Source organism: Amphiprion ocellaris, chromosome 9 (genome assembly GCF_022539595.1).
Source record: "Amphiprion ocellaris isolate individual 3 ecotype Okinawa chromosome 9, ASM2253959v1, whole genome shotgun sequence".
NCBI lineage: Eukaryota > Metazoa > Chordata > Actinopteri > Pomacentridae > Amphiprion > Amphiprion ocellaris.
In genome coordinates, this window is record NC_072774.1 from 11,233,014 (window position 1) to 11,254,249 (window position 21,236).

At 38.0% G+C, this 21,236-nt stretch overlaps 1 protein-coding gene across 3 annotated transcripts in view; it reads left to right on the forward strand.

Annotated features, from left to right (window-relative positions):
* The first annotated feature begins 10,027 nt into the window (after positions 1-10,027).
* Positions 10,028-21,236, forward strand: part of col6a4a (collagen, type VI, alpha 4a) — an 89,112-nt gene continuing 77,903 nt past the window's right edge. For all 3 annotated transcript variants that reach the window (XM_055013707.1, XM_055013708.1, XM_055013709.1), the window contains exons 1-2: positions 10,028-10,119; positions 20,122-20,170. The gene's annotated coding sequence lies outside the window, so the exon portion shown is untranslated. The remainder of the gene's footprint in view (positions 10,120-20,121; positions 20,171-21,236) is intronic.

Sequence of the window (21,236 nt, forward strand, 5' to 3'; positions counted from 1 at the left end):
TCTGTCAGTGTCACACATGTCTTATTTTCATCTGTCTGTCCCTCAACCAACCAGTAGTATTCTCTGTTGGCAAAAAACTCTAAAACCTCGTACTCTTTACAAGGTGACCCACTGCATATCTTTGGAAATAAATTTTGTCCTCAGATAAATCAGAAATTTGATTCAGAGTTTTATTAGAGAGCAGCATGCAGGTTGACACAACATGACCTACAAAAAGAGAGAGAACTTAATAGAAATAGACAAGATATTAAAAATGACCAGAAACCAACACAAACGGCTGCAAAATGAAACACAAATAGACAGAATAAAAAAATAAAACCAAAATGAACATGAAAACAGACAAAAATGAACTCAAATTGACAGTAGGTACAAAATCCATGCATAAAACAAACTACACAAATTGGCACAAAAAGAAGAATAAAAAATTAACACAAGCAGACACAAAATTTGCTAAACAGATACAAAAGGAACACAAATAGACCTAAAATGACCAGAAATAAACAAAATCAATACAAATAGGCACACAATGAACGCAAATGATTACCAAATTGTCACAAAATGAGACATAAAATAGGCACAAATATAAACAGAATGAGACACAAAATGAGCACAAAGAGAAAATTACTGCGCAAATGCCTTTAATGGTTAACCAAAGACACTTTATTTGTACATAGAAAACAAAAAAAAAAATAAAGGTGGCAGCGTTCAGCATGGAGACAGCATCAGTTCAGACCAAATGCTAGTTTACAGATTTAAAAAAAAAAAAAAGATTTGAAGTGCAGTGATGCGATTCTGCCACCAGGTTGCGCCACAATACCTCCAATCAGGGACCAGTCTGCCACAGGTGTTCAGGTGGTTAAAATGTGAATAAATTGAATACCTAATATACAATACAGCGGAGTGAAAAACTATGAAAAGATGGGCATTAAGATGAAAATAAAACTGTTAAAATTGAGCATTTTAAAGTTAGAGCCAATAAATCACCTAATACAAAACAGCTGGAAGTAAAACAAGACAAAGCTTAAACCTTAAATTGCTCCAAGGATTAAAAAAAAAAAAAAAAAATGAAGTCAAGTTTTCGGCTGCTCTGCGGGTTATTTCAGGTTTAATGAATTTATTAAGGTCAAAGTAGCATCACCACAGTATTAAAATACTCATGTAAAAGTCCAGCATACACTGAAAACTTTTTTCTCTCCTTTGGAGCTGCTGTAATGGTGAACTTTCCCCACTGTGACATCAATAAAGTTTATCTTACCTAATCTTAAAAACAAGTGAAAGGAAAAGTACTTATTATGCAGCAGGATTTCTGCTCTCAACATTAACTTATTATTCATTATTGTCTAATATTAAATGATGGGTGAGATGTTAAAACTTGATATTTGGTTGTAATGTGCAGCTGTAGCTAAACTCAATGACTGGGGGGGGGAATGAATCGCCTGAGCACGATACGTCATCAGATGCGGAAGTGAGCGCGCAATGCAACAGAAATCCCCGTCCGAGTGGAGCGCGGAACACGCATGGACATCCGCGCTGTATCGTGCATATATAGTATATGCACGATGCGGCGCGGATGTCCGCGCTGTACCGTAAACGCGGATGTCCACGCTGTATTGTGCGTATGTAATATATGCATATACTATATATGCACGATACAGCGCGGATGTACATGCGTGTTCCGCGCTCCACTCGGACGGTGATTTCTGTTGCATTGCGCGCTCACGTCCGCTTTTGATGACGTATCGTGCTCAGGCGATTCGTCGACGCGTCGTTTGTGGCAACCCTATTCTCATATTTACATGGAATTTTCTAGTTAGTGCTAGCCTGCTACATTAGCCTACCATGCTAGCTGGTGTCCTACCTATTATTTTATATATATATATATATATATATATATATATATATATATATATATATATATATATATATATATATATATATATATATATATATATATATATTAGTTTGACAGTATGGTTCAAATTTAGCGTGAAAATTAATTTCATTTTTCTGGCTTAGCTGCTGATTCCTGAGAGACACAGAAAGTAAAGTGTTATGCTAACCTTTTTGTTTTTGATCCAAATTGTTGAAATTGTAAAACAAAGCAATGATTCTGGATGTGTGTGTCATTTTCCATTTCATTATTTTGCAGAGTTTGTCTTGGATTTGTACTGAAAATGGTCATTTTAACGGTTCAAAGATGTTGAGGGTTTAAATGACCTGCAAACCTGCCTGTGCAAACTTCTCCAACACCACAGACCTGGAGCTCAGCAGCCAAGGGCAGAATCATGAGGCGTTCAAGAGGCAGGTAAGTCCCTGGCTTCCTGGCCCGGTCTTTTCTCTGGTTCAGATTTAATCATTTTTAAAGTCTTACGATGGTCTGGCAAGTAGTTGTTAAGATGTCTTCTTCTTTAAGTGTTGAACAGACATATTCTTTTATAGGAACAAGCTGTCATCCAGCAGACTGACCACTGTGAACACAGTCCCAATCAGCTGACACAGCACACAATTAACTACATTAACTTCCTTAAATCTGCAGCCAACTGGCTGGATCTAGGTCAGGCTGTCTGAGGGTGTGAACCTCCTCGCATCATAAAGTGAAAATAACATTTTGATTTTATACTGTTCACAGTTTACACGGTTGTTTTAGTTTAAATGATCATCACTAATAGTTTTCCAATGCAATGTCATATCACCTGTATTTGTCTTCATCACAGTATTTATACTGGACAGAAGCAGAGTTATGTGGAGAGATAGAGGTGATGCTGCTTAATCAATACGTTACTTTTAGAAATGGAAAGGACAGACTTCTACAATATAATGCAATTTGATTTCTTTACAATTTCTGACTATTTTTTATTTTTTTTATTTTCTACCTCACATTTTTGAGGAAACAGTACTTTTATTCATTCATAGATTTTGCTACTTCCTTGTAATGTTAAATTTTCAAAATTTTACACTTCTTCATAAATTGGAGATTTTTGGACTTGTCTTCATAACTTTCAGTTTTAAGAAAATATATATTGTAGAAGCCAATGAACGCTACGTTATAAGTATGAACCAATCTTTGTCTGGGCAGGTGTTCCACCTGAAACAGTTTTGACTTGAATGTAGAGGCTAAGCCAATGCTTGAAGCCCCTGAGGTGCTTCACCAGGACTTAAATAATTGATGCGCCAACAAACTTTACCGCATCTGATGAAAAGCGCCCGAGACAATAGCTTGCATTTCAATAATCTGTGCATTTATTGCTCCAAAGCAATTGTAATCCAACATTCTTCATCTCAAACAAACAATTCACTCTGACTGGCTTCTTCAGCAGTCAAAACTGTTTTACCTTCCAGGCGGAACACCTGCCCGGACAAAGATTGTTTCCTACTTATAACGTAGCGCTCATTGGCTTATTTGACTCTGTTGAAGCTAATGTTTGGTCTCAGCTGTCTGAGCTGCTGCAATAACAAATGAAGACTAGAAGTTTCTCTCTGCACAGATCAGCATCTACCAATGACTGCGAGGCATTTAGGAAACATCTGTAAATTGTAGCTTTAAAAAAAAAAAAAAAAAAGCTGGTTCCACTCTCGTCCTCTAAGCTGCAGGAATCTCTGTATGCCCATCAGTGTTTAATTTTGGATGTACCTAAGTAACGAAGTTGGTCTGGAGTCATGATTTGTACTGAAACACCAGACTGATGCTGTGTAGCTGAAACAAATGAAATCCAGGATATCCTATTTAGTCTGAAAGAAGCAGAAAAGACACTCCATGGTGGCCACTATTGGAGAATCCCCCAGTGTCCGTAATGGCTGAAGAAAGCACATTTTTGTGAACTTTCCAGCTTCATATTTGAGCAGCTTTTCGTGCTTTGGCTGCACAGAACCAACTGGCAGAAAGACAGAGCAGCATCAGTCAGTGCAGCTGCAGCCTGATTCACTCTCATCCTGCTGGACTCTTTGGATTTTATTCTCGACTTCTGATGGAGACGTCAGGGTTGGAGTAGTTTTGGGTTTTTGGGGGTATTTTTTTTGGGTCGGTTAAGTTTAACGATCATGTATGAGCTCAGATTTGATGGCTACATGTGTGGTTTGGACCGTGAACGCTGCGTGTTCGCTGCTTTAGTGCAGATCTGTGAAATCATTCCCTTGTGCTGTTTGTGTGGAGTGTTGCATTCCAGGTTGTTTTGGTTAATTTTCAGGCTTTTACTTGAGTTGGAGTGGCCTGTGGGATGTTTTTGTGATAATTTTGAGGCCATTGCAGAGCAGTGTTGATTATTAGCACCTCAGTACTCATTTGTCCTGTAGCTCAGATCCACAGGCCTGTACTAGGAAGGCAGATTAGCGGGTTAGCAATATGTTGAGACTAAAGTCCGAGTTTTTAATGTTATAAAGGTGGCTCTATTTTTACCTGCTAGATCACTATGGTAACTCACTGATGTTGCACAGCTAACCTGCCAACAACGAAGTTGGCTCAACAACATACGTTACCATGGAGATCTAGCAGGTTAAAAGAGAGTCACCTTCATGACACTGAAAACTCTGACTTAAAGCTCAACACATGGCCCAGTTTTCACATTGCAACAAAACAAACAATAAAACAGAAATTGAGCAGGAAGTTTGATCCCCAAGCTTAAACCAAGATGCATCATCGGTTGTCGTCCGCTGTGGTGTTAGATTCTGATTTATTTATATATCAATCATCTGTTAATCTCCTAATAATGATCAGTTGGTTTTCTGACAAACTAAATCCAAATGTCTTCAGAGTTACAGGTTGATTGCAGATCATATTGATGTGAGAGGTCTTGTTGTTCTTCATATTGTGCAGAATATTATATTTTCCAGCTCCCCAGGAGTGTGTTTTCTTCTTTAGAGATATGATCCTGGCTTTTTGCCCACATTATTCAGAATTTCTGTACGAGACTCTTGCTCTGACTGACATTGTGTCTGAATCTTTCCTTCATGTGTATGTTTTGTGATCAGAAGCCTCCCCGTGGGTCTGTTTTGAGGTGACTTCTTGGGTGTCTGACTGTGAAGATAAAAATGTCCTGTTGTGGTAATTCAGTCTGATAAGAACCGTCCAGCTGAGCCGTGATGATCCACAGTCACACTTCAAACCTGAGTGTTTCCTGCTGTGTTTCTTTGCATTTATATACAGCTGAGGGGGTCAGATGATCTTCTGGGGAGCTGGCATTGATTTAAAATGTCACATAATACCAAGAACATGAAGTTGTGTGGACTTTATCTCCTTCGGAACATGTGGAAGTGATCACAGTTTGGAGGGAAGGCTCTGAAGTCGACATAATTGCGTTTCGCTGTACTGTATTACATAACACGACATCATTGTGTTCAGCTCTTGGATATGTTTAGCAGCCAGATCACACGTTTGGCTTTCGCCCTCAGCCAGTGAAACACGGTGAGGACCTCTAGGTGATTTCAGGTTTATTGTTGAGCTTCGGGACCAGCTGGCAGGTTTTCAGCGTCTATAAAATGTCCTCACAGTCAGTAATGAGCACCAGTGTGGGGTTTTAACACTGAGGAGCTGATTAAAAAAAAAAAAACTGATACAAAGAGCAGCCGTGGTCAATTATAATGAATCAAAATATTATTTATCTCACCTCAGTCTGTCTGTATTAACTTAGAGCATGTTGTGATTAACTACAGGCGAGAAAAGATCCTCAAAACCTGGAAATATCAGTATCTTAATGGAGGGTTTCAGTTTCAGGTTTTCGTCCAAACCAGTGTGAAGTGTTCTTGTAGTTGTTGTGGAAGGTTGAGTGAACATGATGTTGTAAAGAGGGACATGGAGGGTGCAATATTGTTTAAATAGAAGAGGTGTAACTGTGCACAAACTTCATAGTTCAGTGTGTTTTCAGCTCAGCAGAGGAAGAAATTGTGCATTAATGAACATTTTGGACATGTCTTTAAAAAATACAGACATCGTTGGTGCATTAAAGTACTGTGAGGCAGGAAGAAATACTTAATTATGCAGAGACGAATAGATTAAGTTTCCTTTATTGTCATTGCACAGTGTACAACAAAATTAGGCAGTAATCCTCAATGCATTCACACAATTAGACATTTAACTTTCAAAAAAGTATTTTTAAGCACATCTGCATGCTGCTAGGAGAAACCATTTCACTGCATTTCCATGTGACAAAAGTGATATTTTAACATTTGAAATTGGAAAATTAAGAGAAACAAATTCATAAATGCAATCTTCCTTCATATGATTAATGGTTTTATATAAGTTTAAGCCTGCTGATATGCTCTAATGCTACTAATTAGACCACCAAACTTAATTTAAACAGAATATCTGGAGCTTTGGCCTCAGTGGCAGTTCTCCTTTGTGTTCACATCTTTTCTCAGAGCTTCTCTTTAGCAGCCAAACCAAACACCTTCCTACAAAGCATCACTGTGTGTTCAGATCTGCAGGAATCAGATTCATCATATAGACACTCAGGGTTTTGTTCCCGTCACTTCACAGGACGACACATCCACTGACGTTAACTCCCGCAGGCTCACTCTGACCTCAAGCTGAGTCTTTGCCTTGAAATCTACTGATTTATGTCCCTAAAAGGAAGCCGGGACCTCACAGTGTCAATGAAGTTCTATCATGAGTAATACAAGAACGCACACACTGTTCCAGCTCAAACATCTACTTTATTCTTTGGAAGAACAACACACAGAATCACACAGATTCTTCTTTATACATGATGTTAATTCAAACCAGTTTCCAGTAATGCATGTAATGAGTTTAAAAACTGTATTTAGGGTTACAATGAGCTTGGATCAGAAAGTTTGATTTAATTCCTCTCAAAGTGTAAAAACACACTGTAATACACAGAAGGTGATTTGCAGTTGAGCTTTGTTAACGTTGGTTACTGGAAACGTGGAACAGGCAGAAGACATGTGTCCCGTTTTCATATGTAGAAAAAAAAAATCAGGACACGTTTTACCGTTTGTCTTGTTTGGGTGTGTTGTTTACAGTTCGGTGGCTTTAAGGCAAGTAGTGATGCATCGGTTAAATAGTTGGCCGGTTTAATGTAATTTTGACAGAATCTGCATCGCCTGATTACTGCCTCAAGAATCTGGAAAACTAATAAACTGTCTGCACACCTGAAATGGTATATTACACATGCTGCTCAAAGGGAATGAATGGATTTGTTGGGTTTACCCATGTAATTTTGCAGGGTCTAAACCTTCATTACTCCACCAAGTAGACGGCGCCTCGGCGGAGTTATGTGACAATCGGCGTATGTTTGTCTGTTAGCAACATTACTCAAAAATGGACTAACGGATTTGGATGAAATTTTCAGAGAAGGTCAGAAATGACACAAGGACCACGTGATTAGATTTTGGAAGTGATGCAGCGTATAGTCTGGATCCACAGATTTGTTAAAGATTTTTGTATCATTGCGAGACAGCAGCACGGCATCACTGTAACTATGACAACAAGTGAACACTACGTCAGCTGCCTGCTGACGATTACATGATGGTGATCCTACTAAAAATCGACCACTGCGGACTTATCAGGACTTATTCGTCAGAAATGATACAAAGAAAAATTGATTAAATTGTGGGGGTGTTTCCAAGTCCCATCAATTCCCGCCGCCTGCTACATATTTAGGTGACGCGATTCGGTATCTGTACATAATGTACACATGCAGAACACATGCATGTCCTCAGCACAAGGTCATTTTGTTTGCGCACTGATGTGAGTTTCATGTTTCACTTCGAGCAGAGAAAAGGAGTCTCTTCTACTAGGATTAACAGGATCTTATTCTCAAAAGCAGACGTCGGGAACTTAGGTTTCATCTTGAAATCAAGCCAGTTTGATTAGCAATCGAGAATGCACAGAGCTCAGATGAGACTGAAGTGTAGCTCGGTTTAAAAATTTAGATGTTATCAGCAGCAAGAACTTCCTGTTGGAGGCCCCAAGGAAAAGGCGGGTCCGAGGCAATTACTTGGTTCCTCTGCAGCGAAAATGGAGCTGAGCTGATGTTACTGGTTTCTTTGAAGTAAATGATCAGTTGATGAAATGGGACGTACTGATGAGAAGAAACACATGCAGCCTGTTTGGTTGACTTTGTAAAAATGATATTTGTTTTTTATTCATTTTAGCTGCGAAGGAGGCGCTAAAACGTCCTGGTACAAGTCTTCCTCTTTCTACTTTTTGTGTTTAAGTCTATCTGTAATTAAACATTGATCAGTGCGGCTGTAACCCTCTGGACTCCACAACCTGCTGGTGGGTTTAAAAAGCCAAAGCCATGTTGTCTAAAAAAAACATAACCACAGTGACACTATGTATCAGCCAGGAACAGAAAGAATCATCAGACTTTCAACTTTCTGAATGTCCTGAACTAAAGGTTTTTGAACTAACAAGCAGTTCTATTTGAAAAAATCAAGCAAATCTGAGCTTAAAATTTTGAAATTTGATCAAAATCTGCTTATTGTGCATGTCTTGTTCAAAAATTCTTCTAAAATAAACAGTTTGGTCAATAAAGACAAAAGATTTTGTGCTCCGAGGTGCAACCTTTAAGTCATTATTGACTCGGAAGTGACCAATAGTGAAAAATTCTCTTTTAGCCCCTAGTTGTGGTTTTGCAGCAGGTTTTCTGTCTGTTTTCAACCCTCTGAACCACAGGACCCAAAGTTAAATTTGAAAAGACATGCTTTCTTTTTGAAAAACTGCTGAAATGACAATTTATGAAGATGCTACTTGTATATGTCGTGTAATTTCAAGATAATTATCCAGATCACGGCTTAAAATTGTCATATTTCATCAGAATCATTTTTTTCTTCGTTGATCTTATTTTGTAATTTGTCAAAAATAATGCAGCAGACAAAAATCTGAGCATCTCTGAGAAGGCATGACTGACTTGGCTGAATGAAAGGCAGGTTTTCTTGAAATCCCCAAAATGATACATTTACCTGAAACTTAAAGAATCAGAATCTGGTTTTCAGCTTTTCAGCAGCCAACTATAAAAAAAAAATCAGAGTTTTCAGGTGAACTATAGGCATTGTTTCCACAGAACAGAGAGGAGACAACAAAAATGACTGAGGAAAAATCTGTAGAGACAAAACAACCACAAAAAGATAAAGATAATGACACAGGAAAAAGACGAAATTACACAAATGTGACACAAAATGATAAAAATGAGACACAAAATGACCTAAAACAACACACAGATTCACCACAAAGAGACAAAACTGTCCCAAAGACCCCTGAAACGATTAAAACGAGGTAAAACCTGTGGACACTTGGGCAGAATGTTGGACATGTTAACTCTACTTTTTGATAAAATATTTTCAACTAATCAAACGATATTTCTTCTTTCTGTCATTCTTTCTTTCATTCATTCTATCTTTCTTTCTTTCCTTCTATCTTTTCTTCCTTCTTTCTTTGCTTTCTTCTGTTCTTTATTCCCTTCTGTCTTTTCTTCCTTCCTTACTTCTTTCTTCCTTCATCCTTTCCTTCTTTGTTTCATTCTTCCTTCTTTCCATCCTTCTTTCCTTCCTTTTTGTCCTTATTTCTTTCATTCTTTCTTTCCTTCTTTCCTTACTTCTTTCCTCTCTCCCTTACTTCCTCCCTTCCTTCCTGACTGTAACAGAGAAATTAGTATTTTTAATTAATGTTGTCAGTTTTTAATTAGCCTGTGGATGTTAGCATTTACTTCAAAGTGGAGTCTCTTTTTCTTTAATTTTTTAGGAGATGTTGGTCTACTAGTGACGTGTTTTTGGTCAACAAGATGCCTAAAAATCTGAGTGTAAAATCTGCAGAGCTTCAGACAAAAGCAATAAATCATCAATGAAGTAACACATACATTAGCATTTCACAAACTTTAGCTGGAGAACAACATTTAAGCATTCATAAATATCTGATGCAAACCTATTTCTGAGAGCTGCAGCTGTGTTTCTGCTTACAGACTTTTAACCTTTCAGTGAGACATAATTGGCGATTTGGTTTTGAGTTCCTGCTACATGAGTAAATGATTTCCTCCACCTCTGCAGCACATCAGGGGGAGGAGCGTCGGCTGGGAGGCGTTTCTGCAGGAACCAGAATGCACCTCCACACATGGCTGCAGGACTGGTGTGTTCAGCGTGCAGAGGACGAGGACGCAGAGCGGCAGATCTGTAAGTCTGGGTGTCTGTGCGGCAATGCATGAATGGAAATGTGCAGATAGTGAAATGCATGAAGACTGTGCAGCTGTGTGTTAGTTACCTGACTCACCTTCAGATCTGCAGAGTTGGTTTTAAGGGCGGATATGGAACTTTAGAGCTACAAGAAGATGAGATTCTCTTAACTTGAATCACCTTTTATTACATTTACACTCAGTTCCACATACATATAGGTTCATTATAATTCAGTTTAGGGTCTTTATTCCTATTAAATTACTTCTTAAAATCTTAATGTATACAATTTTAATGTGTTTAAGATATTTTAGGGTGTAAAACCGTAACTTTTAATTCAAGATTTGTCCTCTTTGATGCATAAAAATCTATGTAAATTAATGTTGCTATGCATATGATTTTAATTTCCGTATGCATATCCATGAAAATTTAATTGCAATCACTTAGCCGTCTAAGTTATGCTTATTTCACACATATTATTGCATAGTTTTAAGGCCTTTTTAATGAAATCTGCACATCAACAGTAGTTTTTTGAGTAGAAATTGTCAAAATATGTTAAATCTGTTGAATTAAACAGTCTTAAGAGGTTTTTTTACTTAGTTTTAAATATCCATAAATTAAAGTTTTTACACAGCCATTGTTAATTTTTTTTGCATGTTTGACCTTAGAGCAAACTGACTTTTTGCCTGTTTTGTTAAGAAGGATCTTCATCAAGACAGTCGGGCTGCTGCTGTTATTTATTGACTCTGGGCTTTTATTGGTGAATATTCTAAGTCTGTAAAAACAAGTTTCTTTTATTAGTTGCGGTCTGTAAAACCGTTAATATCCTATCAAGTTGCAGGAATCTGGACAGCAGCTTGTCTAAAGGAACATACAGCAGTTTTAGCGTGTTTAAACTTGCAAATTGTCTCTTAGATTACTTGTTTTACACTCCAAATGTGAAAAAATTGTGAAAAACATCTTGAAATGCCTGACTGTTGGACTTTTGGTCCCGTAAAATAGGATGTCGGAGCTTTAACCAGCAAATATTTGAGTTTTTGGCTTGAAACTCTGTCATCAAAGTAATTATATTTACTGTCAAATGATGAATTAATGAGTTAATTTCAGCTCTATGGCCGAGTATCTTTTACATTTTTTTGTCATTCTCCTGATATGTAAGTTTTACATGCACATTCCTCCTCTTGTGTTTCTGTTTCTGATCTTTCCTCACCATCTTCAGACCGCAGTAGGAATTTTTTTTTACTTTATGATATGTGGACTCAATGTAAAACATATGTTGGCTCCAACAATTCACCACGTTTGTTGCTCAGACTCTGTAGGACACTTCAGGACTGAGCCCAGTCTGTTGTTTTCTCTGTAAAGCGGTTTTAGATGTTGTGTTGGACGGTAGTTGCGTGAAGTTTTTCTCAGGAACTTCAGTAAAGTTAGTATGTATGGAAGGCCAATAATGACAAAAATAGATGCACAAGCAGAGAAGATGTGATTCCAGTCTGACTATATGCTCATTGGAAGTGATTTATACTTTACTGTTAATTCAGAAAGAAGCATTACGTCCCCAAGAGAAGGCTGTATTTATTAGGCGTTTTTTAGGTGACTACATGTGCATGAATTGGAGCGAGGACTCAAGAATTCAAGGTGAAGATTTAAGGAGTAGGATGGCAAAAGTTTAAATGCTTGAGGCCAACTGTTTGAAGGTGCAGAGAGCTGGCAGGGCAGAGAACAATGTCTGGAGTGATTTGTGACAAAAGCAGCAAAAGAAAGTGAAGTTTTACAGCATTTTAGTTTAGATCAGGTTTGTTGTATGATTTAGGGACGCTGTTGATGATATATATGCAGAAAATGGAGTTGGAGGCTGCAAGTTAATGATGCTACGATTTGTGTTGGGAGTGACGAGAGTGGACAAGATGAGGAGTTAGTTTGTCAGCTGTGTAGAAAAGGGGATGGAGCACTTTTCAAAAACAAAGCTGCAGTAAATTAAATTAAATTAAATTAGAGCACTAAAATGGCAGAAAATGGCAAATAAAATCCAGACTTAGATCATAAAGTTCAGACATAAAGACGAAAATTACAGCAAATTATTGCTTCACCAGAAAAACATGTCATTATCCTGGTATAACAAGGAAAATTGCTCTTTTCCACGATTTATGACATTTTCCATCATGCTTGAATTGAGTATTGCGAGATTCTCCTGGAACTGATCACGATGGAAGATGTATTGATAAGTCCATGCAGCCTTCAAGATTATTCAGTCTCAGTTTCACAAATCCTGCTAGTCAATCTTTTGTATGCATGCAAGTTTTACATTATAAAATATGGATATTTCTAAAGATAATTGTGAAATTTTAGCTTAATATATCAAATATTTTCTGAGGTCATTGTTTTTTTTAAAGTTCCCATCAACACACTTTCAGCAGATTTTGTCACACGTTGAAATTTGAGGCTGTTTGAACGACAATATCTCAGGAAATATTAAAGATAAAATCCTGGATTTTTCACCATTATTTCTCAGCATGTCATTGATTCATAATCTGCAATACTAGACAAGTAGAGTAAATAGTCACTGATTATGAATGAACTGAAATATGAAAGAAAATTTAAGATGTCGTAGAAAGTCCAATCTTTGAGCATATTAAGAAAAAAATTGTCATTTTCGTTGAACTTTCATATGTGATTGAGACGATATGACAAGTGTTGCCACAGAAGCAAACATATTGGTTGATAGTCTAAACAGCGTTGTTTTTCAGCTTGTACATTTTTTTTTCTTGACAATTTAAATTTGCAAGTTTAATTTCAGAAATTAGGAATTCCTCTTTTACTACTTTTTATGCAGCTAAGTCATTTTGTTTCTTGAATACTTCAGGCAAAAACAACTCAACAAAACGCACTTTTTTTGTTTTTGAACATATTTTTTTGTTTGTTTTTTTTCTTAAACTTCATAAACTCAAGATTTTTTTTTCTTGAAATTTCACTCCGGCTCTGTATTTTTTTCTTTTTTTTTTCCCATTTGTGACCCTCATGCACCGTTGCGGAAATGTTTTCTACTTGTGTCACTGCTGAGCTTCCATACTTCATTCAGCTCTGCTTAGTGTCTGAACGATCAGCTGCAGCCCTCAGAGACAGAATTCATTGTACAGCCTCCATCCTCACCCCTCTCACCCTCCACCTCACCCCTTCATCTGCAGCTGTGTTTCCTATTCAACCTGTTTGAACTTTCTCTGGAACACAAAGCACCACAGTGGTTATTACATAAGACTCCTTTAGGGACCTGAGGTATGTCGGTGTGACTCTGCTGTGACTTTAGTTTCATTTAGTGATTCAGTTTACTTTATTCAACCGGAATAATCCACTTGGCTTCAGTGCTGCTCTCCAGGAATCCCTGCGTACTTACAGGCTCCTGATGGTACAACCTGTTAAATCTAGAATTTATTTACAGTGTGAATTTATTGTTGAGTCTGCAGTGCTCTTACTGCTTTAAATTTAATCTGATTTTATGGTTTCTATTTGAATCATTTGCTCTGATGGCCAGGAATTCTGGAAAATCAATTAGTTGTCAATTAGTAAATTCATAGTTTTCTTTTATGTGAATATTTTCTGGTTTCTTACCCACTTTTTCTGATAGTAAACTGAGGAGGTTCTGGGTTTGAATCCAGGAAAAAAAGTGTTGTTTTTCCTGGATATCTTTTTGTTGGGATCAAAACAAAACTTTTGCCATCTTGGGCTTTGGAGAAATGCATTTTTTGGGGTTTTGTAGTTAGAGGTTTGGTACTTCAGCGCATAGAATAAGCTCCACTTAAGGATGCATCAGGTTCTGGGTTTGAACACAGGAAAAATGGTGTTTGAAATAAGTCCTCACACGACTTTGTGGTTCAGCCAGGTGCAAGCGCCATTAAGTAGCTTCTTATTAACGGCAGATTAAATGGATGAATCTGCTGAACAAGACGAGAAAACTTTGTGACTCAACAGATGCTGCAAATCACTCAGTGACACTTTACATTGAAATGCTGCTGATTTCATTCAGCTTTGAACATATGTCGGCTGAATGTTAGATATACAAACACACCACATAAACAGTGACAGAGGAGATGCAGACAAAAGTTGTTTGTCTTTTACCACGATGTAAACAGGACTTTACCCAGATCTGGTTATTTCACGGTTTAAATCCCTTCTTATGAGCTGTTTACATTATTGTCCTTTTGTGTGTGTCATAGATCTGCTGCAGGTCAAATGTGAGAGTGTGTGTGTGTGTGTGTGTGTGTGTGTGTGTGTGTGTGTGTGTGTGTGTGTGTATGAGAGAGAGAGAGACAGACAGACAGACAGACAGACAGAAGGAGGCCTTTTTTGGTCAGAGTTTACATTTCCGAAAGTACCGTCATTAGCAGGGAGAGTCGAGGGACGCAGCAGCCAATCAGATGATCAGATTAGGATCCGGACTGTTGAGGTTTCAGGATGCAGGTCACTCCCCTCACATACTTCAACAAACTGCAGTGACCTGGTTTTCCCCTCCGTCCTCGTCTGCCGCTGGTGTATCCCCAGAAAACCTTTAAATAACCTGCAGGCAGAAGAAACCTGCTGCTGGGCTTAACGTGTTAAAGGACGATTCCAAGTTTTTTTTTAGCCTATAAATGTGTCATTCAATGAAATTATTTACATACAATAACTTATTTATTTATTTAATTAAGTTTTGCCTTCATATTATGAATATTTTCAAACTGTAGGGTTGGGTTCAAATTTCACACTTTGTAATTCTTTATCCATAATTTCTCAGCCTCATAACTTAAAGTATGGGAGGTAGACACAGGAAATTTCCAGGACTATCACATTTGATCTTTGTTAAACTGCAACTAAATCAGTTTTACATTCGCTCCAGATGTTATAATCTACACACTAAATCAATTTTTTCCCCTGAGCATCAATATTGTCTCATATATCATAATTTCAACAGCAAACCTGCAGCATTTTAATGTCTGTGACTGAGCGTTGGTACCATGGATGTGTTGTCTGTTTTAATAATTCACCAAACTTAAACTTTCAAGATTCATAGCAGCATGTAGGATAAATGGTTGGTCAAAACAAGTAGTAGCAAATGAATGGTCTCATTTATCTTTCAGACATGATTCCTTCTGTGTCAAAACTACTTTCTAGTATGGGCATATTTGCAGTTTTGTTGCATGAGTAGAAATCTTGCTGAAACATGTCTAAGGTCCTAAATTCCATTTTCGTTTTTTAAAATATGTATTTATATATAGAGGTTTTTAATGTATAAATCAACTATGGACATTAAAGCGTGCAGTCATCACCATAAATGGATGCATAAAAATCACCCAAAATGAGGTAAACTTAATGTTTGTGCTTATGCACATCTGGATGCTGCAGTGTTTCCCCTTTCATCCTTGTAAAACTGTTCAAGCTTGGCCAGGTTACAAGGGGGTCATGAGAGAACAGCACTTTTCAAGACCAGCCACAAATTCTCAGTTGGTTTGAGGTCTGGACTCTAACTCGGCTACTACAGAACATTCACCTTGTTGTTGTTAAACCATTTCTGTGTAGCTTTGTTTGTCTGCTTGAGGTCATTGTCCTGCTGGAAAACAAATCTTCTCCCAAGTTGCAGTTCTCTTCCAGACTGCTTCAGTTTATTCTCCAGGATTTTTCTATACTTTGCTGCATTCATCTTCCCTCTAACTTCACAAGCTTCATAAACATCTCCACGTCATGCTGCTACCACCATGCTTCACACCATGGTGCTGCCATCACCATGCTTCACTGTGAGGACGCTGTGTGTGTGATGACGTGCAGTGTTTTTTGTCCACCAAACATAGCATCTTGTCTGATGGACAAAAAGTTCAATTTTGTCTCATCAGACCAAAGAATCTTCTTCCAGTTGACTTCAGAGTCTCTCACAGCCTTCTGGTGAACTCTAGTCGATTTATTAGATTTTTTTCCACCGCAGCTGTTCTTTACCACATTATCATAAAACTTTGACTGGTGAAGATCAGCAGACAGTTTTTGTATGAACAATCTCTCCCATCTCAGCTGCTGAAGGTTAGTCTCTTTCTTGTAACACCTTCAGAAGAGTCATAGGTGTCTTGGTGCCCTCCTTCATGAGGCTCTTTCTTGCTCAGTCACTCAGTGTTTGAGGACGACCTGCTGTGAACAGATTTACACGTGCCAAATTCCTTCCATTTCTTAGTGATGGATTTAACTGGACTCCAAAAAATATTCAGTGACTTTATTTTTTTTTCTTGTATTTACGCCCTGTATCCCCTGACTTGTGCTTTTCAATAACTTTTTTACAGAGTTGCTTCTTCCTCTTCATGGTGTAGTTATAACCAGTAGTACTGATTCACCAGGGACTGGTCTTTCCAGATACAGATTTCTTTCTACTACAATCACCGAGTCACATTCGCTGCACTCAGATGATCTCCATTTCACTAACTGTGTGACTTCTAACACCAAGTGGGGCTGAATACTTATGCAGTCACGTATTTGAAATTTTATATTTTGAATCATTTGACATTGCATTGTAGAAATCTGTTTTCACTTTGACATGAAAGAGTCAGTTTATGTAAATTCTTGCAAAAAAAACCCAAATTGAATTGATCATGATTTATCATTGAAAAGTAATAAAACCGGAGGGTGAATACTTTTATATGCTCTGTATGTTGCATAATAAGGATCATGATTTTTGTTAGAAGGTTTTTATATTATCATTAATAGCTATGCTTAATAGCTATGCTATGAACTGTGTTACACTGTTACACATGATGTTTTTAGTACATAAGCTTACTGAAACCTGTACCTATTGTTTCAAAGCATTTACCACCCCCACTGTATTTTACTGTATTTTTCCACACACACAGACCACACCTCACATTCACACCCACTCGCATATCATTACCCTGTGAACCCAACTGTATAAATAAAGGACGGCAGGGACCACCTCTTTGTAGCTCACACGAGACGTGTCTTGTTACACTGTGTGTGGGTTACCCTTGCTGCAAGTAAAAAGAAGCCTCCGTGTCGTTCATTACAGCGAGCGGTCCCTGGTTGGAGAGCCTTCCTCTCTAACAATTTTGGCCCAACATTGTCGAAGAGCGTCTCACAAAGTTCATGTCTTATTTGCTTCCAGAGTTTTTCAAATTTGTGACAAACAGTGAGTGAATCTCTGCTTCACATTAGGGACTTTTAGTGTTTTTTAATAACATCTGGAGATGCTATAAAGTAACCAATATCTGGTGGAAAGTCTTGGAACTGAAATTGTATTAAAAGCATTTCTTGCCTTCAAACTGGTTATATAATCACGTGGAAGTATGTTATTGTCAATATTTGTTTTGTACTCTGGCGTACTTCTATTTCAGTTATCTGACACTGGTGGATGAGTTTATGTCCGGCCCAGTTTTCCAGCCTGGTATCATATTTGGACCGAGTGGCGTCAGTGACAGGCCAATCTTATTGTGAATCAACGTGGAATCAAAGCCCAATATTTTCTGCGAATCATCCATCTTGGCAGCAGTGCATTCTGGTTCTCTGGCCATCGAGATGGGTCTGTCTGCCTCCATAGAATGCTTTTGTCTGTAATTGTTGCTGAACTCTGCCTGCGAGGTTTCATTTAAAGTTTGAAGAGCCTATAGTCTTCTTTTGGATTCCTGCTCCTTCAGTGTGTTATATGGCTCCTTTTTTGTACATATAGAAAGTCTGCAGACTTGAATTTGAGTCATTCTGGACAGGTTTTGAGTCATTTTGGACCTTTTTTGGTCATTTTGGACAAGTTTTTGTTGTAGATGGACAGTGCAAAATTAGCATGACCCATAGAGTCATACATTAAACAGTACATATTCTTTTTAATTCCTCCTTTCCCTAAATGTGTTTTATAGCTGCTTCTTTATACATGTAAGAGGTCTGCAAACTAGACCTTGAGTACTGGTACTCTGGACAAGTTTCAATTTTAAGCTATTTTAAAAAATCTTTTGTCATTTCTGGACAAGTTGCGAGTGATTTTGGACCTGGTTTTGTTCATTTTGGACAGTCTGAGTCATTCTGCATACGTTGAAGACATTTTAGACACATTTTGAGTCATTCTGGACAAGTTTTGATTCAGTTTAGACAAACTTTGTACATGATTTTGGATATGTTTTTGTGGCAGTTGGACAGCTGGCATCACCCGCATTAAACAATCTAGAGGGAGTCCTCGGTTTACGACGTCCTCAACCTACGGTTTGTTGTTACGTGGAACTAGTTGCTGAGCGGAGCGGACGAATACGTCGTCTGTAAGACGGCTTTGTTTACATTCGCCGGTTGTCTGCCAGTTTGGATTGTGCTACATTCGCTAACTTTTTGCCCTTCATTATGGCTCCTAAGTGTAATGAGACTCTTCTGATGGCAGTGCTTCAAAGAAAAGGAAAGCCATCTCCATCGAAGTGAAATTAGATGTAATAAAATGCTCAAGTTGTAAAAACAGTGCAACATATTCTGTTATCTTCTTGTAAAATGATTAATACATCCATGAAAGTCATTGGTATTCATGATTTTTCCAAAGAACTGATCAGTATTGTGATGCATGTAACGGCTTTGTTTACATTTTCGCTGGAGTTCCGACTTATGGAATAAATGGACTTACGTCGATCCATAGGAACGGAACTCCAACGTAAGTCGAGGACCTCTTGTATTTTCTTTTTCTGTGATGTCATCCTTCCGCCATTGCGTTATATAGCTGTTTTTTGTGCACGTAAAAGGTCTGTAAACATAATTTGGGTAATTCTGGACAAGTTTCAAGATTTCATTTTGTAATTTTGGGCAATTTGTGAATAATTTTGGACATTGTGGAAATGCTTTTGTCATTTTGGGTAATTTTTTAGATTTTCTGGACAGGTTTTGAGTCATTTTGGACAATTTTTTGTTGGAGGTGCAAATTTAGCATGACCCATAGAGCCACACATTGATCAGTCCATATTCTTTTTTAATGGTTTTTCCATTCCTTCAGTGTGTTGTACATCTGTTTTTTGTACGTTAAAGGCCTGCAAGCTTGGATTTGAGTCACTCTCTGACTAGGTTTTGAGTCATTGTGAACAAATAGTAAGTAATTTTGGACAATTTTTGAGTCATTCGGCAGAATGTGGGCTTTTTGAAATGTCCACAGTTGACAAAGGCCCAGATTAGTGGCTGAATTTCAAGACAAACACAGATTTCATTTGACAACTGTTACCCAAGCAAAACCCACAGCACAAGCTCAGATTTCACCTCCTGGGAACAGCACATGAAACACTGAAACTTTCAAAAACTACGAATTTGGAAATCGGGTGTCGTCTTAAGTGCAACTGAGCAGGTGTGCTGGAGCTTTAATGCGACTGTAAACTGCACAAACCAGATGTTGAGTCTGTTGGCTTTGGGTTAGTGTACAGATATAAACAGTGGATCACACACACAAACACACACTGCAGACTGATGATTCCTCAGCTGACGTTCTGTCGCTGCTTCAGCTGGTATCTGATGGATTTTTTCCTGTTTATCTCTGAGCAGGAACTCACTTTGGTTTTGTGTACTTTCTGGATACTGATGGGTCAGCACAAAAACTTTGGGAACGCCTCGGTGCGAAGGAGAAACTGGAACATACTTTTCAAAAAGATAGAATTGCACCACATTTAACAAATTTTGAAAACATTGTTAGCATTTCTGCTTCATTTTAACAATAATCTTGAACAGAATTTTGGGACAGATTGCTGATTATATGAACTAAACAAAAACATTTTTCTGATTTGTGTCATTCTCACTGTCATACTACACAGAAGACACTACTGAGTTCTCTCTACTTCTAGCTATGGTTGCTCTGTTTCCATGAAAGTGCAGGACTTTATACTGAAGGGGAAAATAAGCCCATCATGAGGAAAAATGTCACAGGAGTAGAAAACACAGTAGTTGTAGTGTTCCAGGTAAACAGCAGCAGTTTTACTTTGCAGCGATGGTTTTCCTTCTTGATGTTTAATTGCGTCTTTATATTGTTTTGTGCTGCAGGTTCTTCAGAGTGTCTGAGCCTCCTCGAGTGTCCTCGAGCCAGAACCAGGTTGGTTATCATCTCTGTCATCTGTGAGGCTGCCAGCTGTTTGGTTTCTCTTTCCAGCTTTCTCAGCTGTTCACCAGTAGAACAGGTTTTCACTGCATCATGAATCTTACATTCAACACTTGTAATCAGCCATAAAACCTCCCGTGTTTAATGAACACGTCACCGCAGGCACCAGGATGTGTCTTTTCTTCTTCTGTGGTGCTTTAATCTTGCCTCAGAGGGATTATCCTCCACCAGCTCTGTGGAGAATTTTGTGGGTTTTAAGAGCCTGTAGTGGAATTGTATTTGTAACTGGAGCTGAAGTTGGTGGTAAATCAGCACCAAGTGATGATTGATTCTCTCTGAGGCCTTTTGTGAGAAACCTGTGTGAATTTGTGGCTCTTTAATGTGTGTTTGTTTTGAAGTATTTGCAAAAAATTTTTGCTTTCTCTTAGATGTTCCTGCTCTCTTCTGCTGCTGAGAAAATCCATAATGGGGAGTTTCCTGCAGAAACCCATCAGAAATACTTTAAATTCTGAATCCTTCTTACTGCCTGTTTCTCGTTTAGATTGTGGACAAATTTCCACATTTGTGCTTAATTCTGACGTTTGCTCAACATTGCCAGCATCTCTTTATTTTAATGGGAGATCTAACACAGAAGCAAACAGCGAACAGATTAAATACGTAGGAGAACAAATTCAAAATCTTTTCAACTTAGAAATGCAGGTCACAGAACATTTCACAGGGTTCAAACTGGCCGAATCCAGACTAAACAAATTCCAACATTTATACTTGGTCTGGCCTTATCAGGCTGAAAGCAGTGAAGGAGCAGCTCCTCCTGCTTTCATATAATCATGCAGGAAATTCTTCATCAGTGTGCTGTCACTTTATTGTTCAGAAATCTCTACATTTTCCTGTTATTTCTGACCACTTGATTAACAAAAATGTCTGTAATGTAATCAGTACACATACCCACAATTAGGGTCAAATTTATTGTCATTGCATGTCACAAATAGGCAATGAAATGTAGATTGCATCTAACCAGAAGTGCATAAGCAGTAACAATATGCAGAAGTCTGTAGTATAA